This window comes from Anolis carolinensis, chromosome 4 (assembly GCF_035594765.1).
Source record: "Anolis carolinensis isolate JA03-04 chromosome 4, rAnoCar3.1.pri, whole genome shotgun sequence".
NCBI lineage: Eukaryota > Metazoa > Chordata > Lepidosauria > Squamata > Dactyloidae > Anolis > Anolis carolinensis.
Genome location: NC_085844.1, coordinates 30,610,276 through 30,621,623, shown reverse-complemented (window position 1 = coordinate 30,621,623; position 11,348 = coordinate 30,610,276).

The following is an 11,348-nucleotide window of genomic DNA, read 5'->3' as shown; positions in this document are numbered from 1 at the left end:
GGGACCATTCTCCAACATTAGTACCTAAAGGGTTATGAATTAGTTTCTGGTCAACTTTAGATTTGGTTTGATTATTTGGAGTACTGATTCAGAAAACTGCATTGAACAGACCACATTAGTTCTAGTTTTTGATACAGAACGTATGCCATCCAGTAGTCACCATCTGCTCGCCCACAGAAAACCATATTTCATAATCTAGAGCTGATGTGGTCTATCCAATGCAATGGTTAGCTCTGCGGAAAGGAGCTTAAATAAAATAAAATAAATAAATAAAGAGAAAGGAGGTTCAAGGACCGAATTTTCATTTTTGCGGCCCACTGCTGGGCTGCGGCCCACAGGTTGAGAACCACTATGAACCAGGACATTGATTTCCCAAAGGAGCCATTTACAAGGAATATTATTTGTGAATATTATTTTCATTCTCCTAGGCATTTTAAGAAGACTCATGCACATACATACAGAGAGACTTTTCTGCTATACATTGTTTCCTCTCGAAACTGCTGTGCCTTAATTTTTAAAAAAATCACCACTGGGATTTTAATACCCACCTTTGTGTGTTGTGTGGAGCTCTGTCTCAAGAATAAACAGCTGTTTTAAAGCAATTAGAAACCACTCTGAATGCACACGGCTTTCTTGGCAAAGGAACCAAGGCAATAAATTTTGTGTTGTGTTCTGTTTGTCTTAAAATTTAGTGTTACGTATACATAACACAGTCTTTGTTTGTGTCTGTGGGTAGGTGGTGCCAGTGTATGTATACGAAAAGGGAGGGCAAGAGGAGGTTTGGGTTGGTTTATGCTAGTGATTTCAAAATTGGTTTGTGACTCTAAAACCACTTTAGGAATGTCGAATTGAAGTCGCATCCACAACTTTATTTCTAATTGTTGTTCAGTGCCGTAAAGTTATCTCAGACTTATAATGACCCTGTGGCAGGCATGGGCAAACTTGGGTCCTCCAGGTGTTTTGGACTCCAACTCCCACTGATGACCGTCACCCCGGCTTTCAAATTGATTTGAGAGCGCAGCGGAGAGTTCCGCAGATCGCTCACCAAAGGAACGGAACGGGACCGCAGCAGACTATTATTAAAAGATCTTTTTCTCTTTCACTTTCCCCTTCCCTGAACTATGTAACAAATCCCCCAATAAAAGTAGCATTTATTTTAACAATACAACTCTCTATCTGGTTATTTTGTATCTTTCTCTGACTCCTTCCTTTGCATGCAATTTCTCTCTCTCTCCCGTCCCTTTAACTCCGGCTGAGGTTTCTCCGCCATAGATTAATATGGCGGACGATACAAATTGGCTCATATCTCTATCAAAATTACCCCTAGAACGCTCCTCTTTTAGTCCTAACCCTTTCTAAGGCTCCTGACTCGAAGACCACCAGCGGAACCGAAATCGGTCCAGTTTTCGGCACCTCAACAGCTGATTGTCAAACGGGACCGACTGCTCTCTTCCAGCCTTATCCCGGACTTTTCTCTCCCCTTGACTCGCGGAATGGTTTTAAGAGATCCCTAGCCCCTTTCTGTGAACTGGGGATGGGGGGATCGCTCTCTCGCGGGGGAGACATGGATCTCCAAGTACCCTCACCCTCTCTGCAGCTGCCAGGGGGTGCCCGGACGGGTGCCCTCCACGTTTCATTCATACTTTCATGATTTTATGAAGGAGAAGAACACTCTTCCCCAGACCTACCCCTGGACTTATGAAATCCTATACTTCCAAAGACTGCAACCCACATGTGCCTCTTCCCCATGCCATCTCTACGAATTCCTCCCATCACAGATGAACTCTTTTTCCTCATGTATCCATGAATTTGCATATTCTATGTACCTGGACACCCTCATGACCCACTGTTGTATGAATTTCTAATCGTTGGGCTAACTTCATGAATTGTGAAATCATGCTGCTTGAACTCCACTCCTATGACTTTCCATATTGGGTTCCCCAGATGTTGTAAACCTCATTCTTATCAAATGTTTTCAATTGTTTATATCATCCATGGTTCCCCTTTGTGCAATGTAACCCCCCCTCTATGGATTCTCCCTTTCCTCCTTGAAATCTACCTATCTGCCTATATGTATTTATACTCTTTGGGATCCCCGGAAAATATGTGTTTTTCCCAGCTGGGTTTATGTTCCAACTTTATTTTAATTTTCATCCTATCCCATATAATTGTCAAATCATGAAATCAAATGGGAAATATTATGACCCCAACATGAACCCTAGCCCTTATGACCCAGACCTCCCTTCCCAAAAACAAAAGGATAATCTGCCACAGTTTAATCCAATCTCATTCCGATCGCATGGACAATATAGGGCTTGAGTCACCAAATTCCTAAAGGTGATTCGACCCCAAGGCAAACATTGTCATATCCCAGGCCAGGACGCCTCAGGAAGGCACCCTGTGGGGCCCGTCAATGACGGCTCATCACCACCCTTCTTTACTTCCCCCTGTCACCCCAAGGCATATCTAAAAACCTGTGAACGTGACAGGACCCCGGACATCCTTGATGGGTGCCATTAATTCCTTTAGAAATCGGCCGGGCCAGGATTAATCTGATATTTCCTGTCCGGTCACTTCATTGTTTCAATAGCTCCCGCCTCCTCCTCCCTGATTGGCCCGAGTGGGGACAAAAAAGCGGCTCCCCATTGGGCCAGCAGAGCGAGGTGGGAAACGAAAGCCCGCCTCGTTCAACCTCCCAGCCTATCCGCAATCAGATGGGCGGGGGAGCGGAGCGGGAAATTCAACGGGCTGTCAGACCGAAACATTGTATAAATATGGCTTTATTTTGAATGTATGTTACGCTAGTAGATTGAATGATCGCTACTAGTGTCCATTCAGCTGAATCGCTCAATAAAGACTCCTTGGCGGATTTTCCTTCAACTTTGGCGGACCTTCTTCATTTCGGCTCCAGGTGATATTGCGGCTCATTTTCTCCTATTGGCTCCGCCAGGGTCCGTTCTCTCAAGGACCGGATCGGCTCTCTCCTTAAGGGGCCCGATCCTCTGAAACGCGGTCGACAACACCACCATTCCTAACAGCTTCAGGTCCCTTCCTTTTCCCCCTCAGCCGCTTAAGCGGCTGAGGGGGAAAAGGAAAGGGCCTGAGGCTGTTAGGAATGATGGGAGTTGGAGTCCAAAACACCTGGAGGACCCAAGTTTGCCCTTGCCTGCCCTACAGTGACTCGATTCCTAGGTTTTCTTGGCAAGATTTGGCAACCCACGCTGGACTAAAACACTGCCATATAATCCTGTTCAAAGTAGATAATCTGGGATCGGATACTGGATTATATGGCAGTGTAGATAGGGCCTCAGTGGGTTTCGATGGCTGAACAAGGATTAAAACCGTGGTCTCCCTTGATCCTAGCTGATACACCAACTACTATGCCACATTGGCATTTTTTAAAATTTCTAAACCATACATATATTTTATTTTATTTATATTACCTAAAGACATGAAAACACTTCACTAGATTCAGCCCTCCTCCAGAAAGAAAGCTCTGCATAATAACCTGGCAATGTACTTTGTAATAAGAGGGGCTTGTCCTGGCGTCCTTGGCCAAAAATATCTCCTTTCCTTATTTGTAAACTACCAGGATATGCCGGTTGGATGCCAGCTTCCATTCCAGAGATAGCTGCACAGTGGTGTTTATATATAAAATTTGTAGAGTGATTTAGGACCCCTTAGGATGGAAATGTACTGTGCTACTTTCTTTAAAATTTATAGTTCACAGTGTGGTAAAGGAAAACAGTCCTGAATGAAAGCTGGAGCGCACAGAACTACTGCATGTCTTGTTTCTAAAGTTCCCAAGTTTCTCAAGTCATTTCTAAAGATATCCCAATAGTAATCTCTGTGCAGAGCTTGAGGAAGTGCCTTCTTTGGATTACAACTCCCCAAATCCTCTATTTTGCAGGGGAAGTTCCGAACAGCAATGTTTAGACACTGCATACAGATAAAAAGTAAAGATTTCAGTCGATACAGTAGAGTCTCGCTTATCCAAGCTTCTGGATTATCCAAGCCATTTTTGCAGTCAATGTTTTCAATATATCGTGATATTTTGGTGCTAAATTAGTAAATACAGTAATTACAACATAACATTACTGTGTATTGAACTACTTTTTCTGTCAAATATGTTGTATAACATGATGTTTTGATGCTGAATTTGTAAAATCATAACCTAATTTGATGATTAATAGCTTTTCCTTAATCCCTCCTTATTATCCAAGATATTCGCTTATCCAAGCTTCTGCCGGCCCATTTAGCTTGGATAAGTGAGACTCTACTTTATTTAAGAATAAAAAGTTGTTGTAGTTCAGTGTTTCTCAACCTAGGGATCATGAGGGGGGTGTCAGAGGAGTTGCTAAAGACCATCAGAAAACACGTATTTCTGGTGGTCTTGGGACCCCTTTTGTCACAGAAGGCTGGATGTAGGTGAACTACAACTCCAAAAACTCAGGGTCAATATCCACGAAACCCTTCCAGTATTTTCTGTTGTTCATGGGGGTTCTGTGTGGGAAGTTTGGTTCAATTCCATCACTGGTAGAGTTCAGAATGCTCTTTGACTGTAGGTGAACTATAAATCCCAGCAACTACAACTCCCAAAGAACAAAATCAATAGCGCCGTAACCTCACCAGTATTCAAATTTGGGTGTATCGAGAATTTGTGCCAAATTTAGTCCAGTGAATGAAAATACACCCTGCATATCAGATATTTACATTATGATTCTTAACACTAGCAAAATTACAGTTGTGAAATAGCAACGAAAGTAATTTTATGTTTGGGGGTCACCACAACATGAGGAACTGTTTTAAAGGGTCACAGCATTAGGAAGGTTGGGAACTACTGTGGTATTTGTTTTCAAACAACAATCACAGCAACCATGTTTAGTCTCTTGCAGCATAGAAAAGAGAAGGAGGGAAAAAAGGGAGAAATGTCACATCTTGAAGATCAGAACTGCTATATTACTTTTTTCCTCCTTTTAAAACTAGCAGTGCGTTTCTAGATCCCTAGATTTTTAGCCCTTTAAGACCCCCTCCTCCGCCCCTTTCTTTCTTCTTTAATGTTTCATGATAGTGATTTTGATCCAGATTAAGATATCTAGGTCAAGGGTATAATCTTAGAACGATGATACTAACATCTCCACTCTTGTATTTATTTCTCCTTTTTTTAAAAGAGAGAGAGAGACTACGCAAAACTGGCTATTTCCAGAAAAAATATGTGGGTGGCTCCACTGAATCTCATTCCTTTTTATCAGATTTAGGATAAACATTTCACGCCACAGTCTTTTTTTGAGCTGTTTAACGTCTAACTCATAGAATCCACAGGCATATTAAGTTAAATGAATTGGATACAGGCTCAGACACTTGCGGAACTGGCTTCCGATGTCATAATCCCTACGATATGCCAGGTTCATTTGCTGTTGAGGAGTATTCTTCTGTTGAAGCCACAATAATGCACTTTGAAAGGCAAGAATGAACAAGACAAAATAATAGAATAGAGTTGGAAGAGACCATATTGGCCATCTAGTCCAACCCCTGCCATGCAGGAAAAGCACTGTCAAAGCACCCCTGACAGATGGCCATCCAACCTCTGTTTAAAAGCCTCTAAGAAAGGATCTTCCACCAGACTCTGAGGCAGTGAGTTCCATTGTTGAACCACTATCATGGTCAGGAAGTTCTTCCTCATGTTTGGGTGGAATCTCCTTTTCTGTAATTTGAACCCACTGCTCCTAGTCTCCAGGGCAGCAGAAAATAAGCCTGCTTCCTCTTCCTTATGACATCCTTTCTGACCAAAGCAGAATTGAGGGGCACCATGACTTCCCTTGATCTAGTCAATCAATCACATTTAATTGATTAGCCCATCGGCCGTATCAAAACATTTAGCACATAGACATACATACAACATACAACCTGCGGTACAAAAGAAGTTAAAATAAACAAGATGTTAACAAGATCTTGTTCAGGATTCTGGCCGGCCTTTTTTTTTTTTTTTTTTTTTTTTGGTGTAAAGGTATAATGAAGTTTATTTGCCAAAAAAAGAAAGAAAGGAAGAAACCCAGAATTAAAGTAAAATACATGATTGATGAAAGAAAGAGGGGAGGTCTAGCTATACCTGATTTAAAACTATACTTTGAGGCGGTAGCACTATTGTGGGCCAAAGATTGGGCAAAACTTGAAAATAGCAAAATTTTGAATGTGAAGGGAATAGACCTGAGATTAGGGTGGCACTCTTATCTCTGGTATGGAAAAAAAGAAAATAATTTCATTTTATAAGGTCCTCAATTCTTAAGATATTGGAGAAAAATAAAAAAAAGACTTCCCTTGATCTAGTCAATGGTATGTAGTCAATGTACCAGTCAATAGTCAATGGTATGTTCTATTCAAAATAAATAGGACAAGTATCTGTTGATTTTGCAAATCAGCCACCACTGTTGAAAATATGATCCAGAAACAGGTGGTCTACAGTGGTTTGCTGCACTGGGTAAGTCAAATAAGCAAGATCAAACTTGACATTTAATAAAGTAAGAATAGAGATAGGCACTCTTGGGATGTGGACTTTATCCAGCCTTTTAATAAGGAGGATAGAACACCTTTACATCTTATAATTACTACAAGACCAACATTTCATTCCTGGAATAAAATTCAGAACTGAAGTTCAAATTAATACAGCACTAAAAAAAGATCCTGGTGTTTTTTGTGCTCAGTGATTTCAGCATCTACATTCTATAGCAAGTTCAGTTCTGGACTGATTTGGGAAATAAGAAAAGGGGGAGAAAGAAAGAGAGCCAGCATGGTATAGTGGTTTGAAGGTTGAACTATGACTCTGGAGAATAGGGTTTAAATTCCTGCTCAGCCACAGAAACCAATTGGGTGACTTTGGGCAAGGCATAATCTCTCAGCCTTAGAGGAGGACAAAGGCAAACCTGCACTGAGCAAAGCAAGAAAACCCGATTAAAGGTTCACATTAAGGTCACCACGAATCAGGAAAAAAACTTGAATGAATGCAGAAATAACAACAACAAAGATACAGAATTTAGCATGCTAGGAATAGGAGGTGGAGGTGCTATTGTGTTCCTACCATGCATAGGACCTTCATAGGCAACTAGTTGATCATTGTGTGCATTGTGTGGTTTGAGCTGAACATGAAATATTTTTAAAAGTGAACATGTTGACATTAATATTAAATGTAAAGGTAAAGATTTTCCTCTGACATTAAGTCTAGTCGTGTCCAACTCTGGGGGTTGGTGCTCATCTCCATTTCTAAGCCAAAGAGCCAGCGTTGTCTGTAGATACCTCCAAAGTCATGCAGCCGGCATGACTGCATGGAGCGGTTACCTTCCTGCTGGAGCGGTACCTAATGATCTACTCACATTTCCGTGTTTTCAAACTGCTAGGTTGGCAGAAGCTAGGGCTAACAGCGGAAGCTCACCCTGCACCCCAGATTCGAACCGCCGACCTTTCGGTCAGCAAGTTCAGCAGCAAAGCGGTTTAGCCCACTGCGCCACCGGGGGCTCCTGACATTAACATTACCTTTTTTAAAAACAACATGTCAATCATTCATTACATTATGTCTAGACTGATAAAATGTATTAGTTTTTTCTTAGCAAACTTCTCTCCTGGGAGGAAAGTAGGATATAAAATAATGAAACAAAACAATACAATATATTAACTTAACTTTGATGGTTGAAAAACTGAGTAATAAAAATATGTTTTTTTCTGGAGGTTTTAGGTTTTGCATGAGAGAGGAGGAGAATGTTGATCCCTGCAGCAGTAGCTGCAGTTGAACAACAATAACAATAACAACATCGATATAGAATTCAGTTTGACTAATACCCGCATATCTTGCTAACACAATACCCACCAATATCTTGTGTGACTCCAAAGGTAGTTGCTAGTTCAGGCCTGTTTTATCCATTGCTTGGTGAGCTGGAGGAGGAGAAATGTCTTACCTATGTTTCCCTATGGATCAAAGTGGAGAACAACAATGAGAGATTGCTGAGATGGATAGTGAGTGGTGGGAGGTGTGTGGGAATATAGTTATAGTGTTGTTTTATTGTCTTTGGGTGCATCTACACTGTGGAATGAGTGTAGTTTTACATCACATTAATTACAATGGCTCGATGACATGTAATCCTGGGAGCTGTAGTTTGATAAGGTTTTTGCCTTCTCTTCTAAAGAGCATAGATGTCTTTGATTCCATTCTTTGTTGGAATGGATGTTATAAACACACACTATCATCCTCCCCATCATCATCCTTCTATGACATGTCACCATACACAGACAACTACTGAACTGGAAGAGAAATGCAATTTTAAAGGCTTTGTGCAGAGGATTTCCTGAAAACACATTGGGGATTACAATCATTACACTGCTTTAATAAAACAGTGTGAAGCATTAGATTCACTGACTTACAAAATAGCATTAATGGGATACTATCATAACAAATAAAGAGATTTTTAAACACTTGCCACTACATCATGAGCTGGCTCCTTGTGAGATGGCTGCACTTATTCATGGAGAGGATGACATTTTAAGTGAAACCTGGGATCATTGCCAGATATACATATCGTTACACAGCTGGCATCAGGATGGCAGCTTTTTTTTTTTCAAAAGGCACCAACCACTATTTTATTTTTACCTCTGAAGTCAGCTACAACAAGCCTTTCAATGAGCTACCCGCCACAGTCATTTCAGCTGCTGTGAAAAGTGATCCTTTTGAGTCTCAGAATTTAATATGTCTAAGCCTTCTGTTATATTAAAATACTTCACACCTTCAAGACTGTCTGCTGAGAAAATATGAGAGAATAAGAGAATATGACCTTTGCAGGTGATTTCAGAAATTAGGTGTGCGAGTTTTTAAAACACGAATATTTGGCCAAGATCCTTGAATAAGCAGACATAAATAGTGTCAAATTATGCCGGGTAGAATTATGTTGTGCCTCCTCTGCTATCCTTCCAAAACCCATTGTTTACCACTACTTCCCCATCCCAGCTAGGATTGCCAATTGTCCCTTATTTTAAGGATAACCCTTATTGGAAGTTTGTAAAGGACTGACAGGTCTCCCTTGGTATAAAGAAGATTCCCTATTGGAGGGATGTCAAAAATCTTATATATTGTGGAGTAGGCCCTTCACAAAGACAGAAATGTGTACATCATATAATTTATGTTATGTTAATTTTACAGAGAAATATAGGGCTAGATTGATGTAAATAATGACTTTTGTTTGGAATTCATATAGAACAGATACTTCTTGATTGGCTTGCTGTGAGTTTTCTGGGTTGTCTGTCCATATTACAGAAGCATTATCTCCTGACATTTCACCCACAGCTATGGCAGACATCCTCAGAGGTTGTGAGGTCTGTTGGAAGCTATGCAAGTGAGGTTTGTATATCTGTGGAATGTTCAGGGTGGGAGAAAGAACTTTTTGTCTGTTTCAGGTAATTCTGTATGTTACAACTGGCCACCTTGATTAGCATTGAATAGCCTTGCAGTTTCCTGACTGGGGGAATCCTTTGTTGGGATTACCAGTACTAAAAAAACCTCAAAAATCAGGATTGTAAATAAAGAACAACACTCAGAAAACAGAGGAATTTCAGACTTGAAACAATGAAGGCCAGCTAACAAAGGATTGGAGCCCCCAGATGGTGTAGTGGACTAAGTGACTTGAAGGTTGGGTTGCTGACCTTAAAGCTGCCAGGTTCGAATCCCACCTGGAGAGAGTGTGGATGAGCTCCCTCTATCAGCTCCAGCTCCATGCGGGGACATGAGAGAAGCCTCCCACAAGAATGGTAAAAACATCAAAACATCCGGGCGTCCCCTGGGCAACGTCCTTGCAGACGGCCAATTCTCTCACTCCAGAAGCAACTCCGGTTGCTCCTGACACGAAAAGAAAAAAAAAACCAAAGGATTCACCCAGGCAGGAAGCAGCCAGGCTTTAAAGCTGCAGGACTATTCAATGCTAATCAAGGTGGCCAATTGCAACAATCACACTTTCCTCAAGCAGACAAGCATTTTTTCTCCCACCCTGGACATTCCACAGATATATAAACCCCACTTGCCTCGTTTTCAACAGATCTCACAACCTCTGAGGATGCCTGCCATAGATGTGGGTAAAACGTTAGGAGAGAATGCTTCTGGAACATGGCCATACAGCCCGGAAAACTCACAGCAATCCAGTGATTTCAGCCATGAAAGCCTTTAACAAGATAATTCTTAATTGTCATGAATGTTACTGGTTGCTATATGTTTGTGTGTGCACTGAAGTCATTTATCAACATATGAAGACTCCATGAATTTAATTGGGATTTTAAGGCAAGGAATGCTCAGAGTTGGTTTTCCAATTCCTTTTACTGAAAAAGAGCCTGCTGCATAACTTTAAATGAAAGGTGGCTTCGTTTTCTTATTTTATTTGCCACTTGCATCATTCACTACATTTAGGCCTATGAGCAGGACATCCTAGTTCTCTTTCTAAATGTTCCCAGGGATATGTTTGGCTCAGAATTGGAAAATCAAGAGCATACTTCTATGAATTGCACCCGTTTTCTATAAGGACTAGACTATTTGTCTATTCCAGAAGCCGAGCCCCAACGATTTCTGTTCATGACAAGTGTTTTACCCAACAAAAGGATTCCTATTTTTCTGAAACAAATGAAAAGAAGTCTAGAAACTAAGTGATCTCTAACAAAAGAGAAAGTGGCTCCAAATGGAAGCAATATTTTTCCATGGCAAGAGGTGCTGTCACCATTAGGGCAATATGAGATAAAGGTCTTATATAAGATAAAATGGAACCATAAATGCTTTCACTGATTTATCAGCTGTGGGTGATGTAATAAAAGGATTGTAAAAAAGCCGTAAAGAGACTAAACATTAATGGGAAGACATTTTAAAGACTGTTCTCACAAACGGGCGAAAGGATAACAATAATAAGAGAGTACTCCTTGATAATAAGAGTACTCCTTGATTATTTACCATCCCTTTACAATCCTTCAGAGGGTCAAGGGGTTGCTTTTCTAGGAAACGAACAAGTACTTTTAGTCATCTCCATATGGAGCAAAGCCAAGTGTTAAAGGTTGGTACTTGTGAAATTGCTTTCTGATGTGATTCATGCTGGATAAGGCACTGGCCCAAATGGGAATCTGCTAACGTGTGCCTGGTTTGGTGCACAGAACAGACTCCTTTACATTCAGCACTGTGAACTCCTCATTTCCTTTTGGGATACAAAAGGTAGCAAGGAAGAGAATAAGCAGCAGGCTCGTGTCATAAAGTACTTTGTGAAATTTAAGACATAAATTGTTGAAGAGACTGTCTCCTGGAACCAATAGTGGGAAAACAACCAATGCTTGCTGTGTAT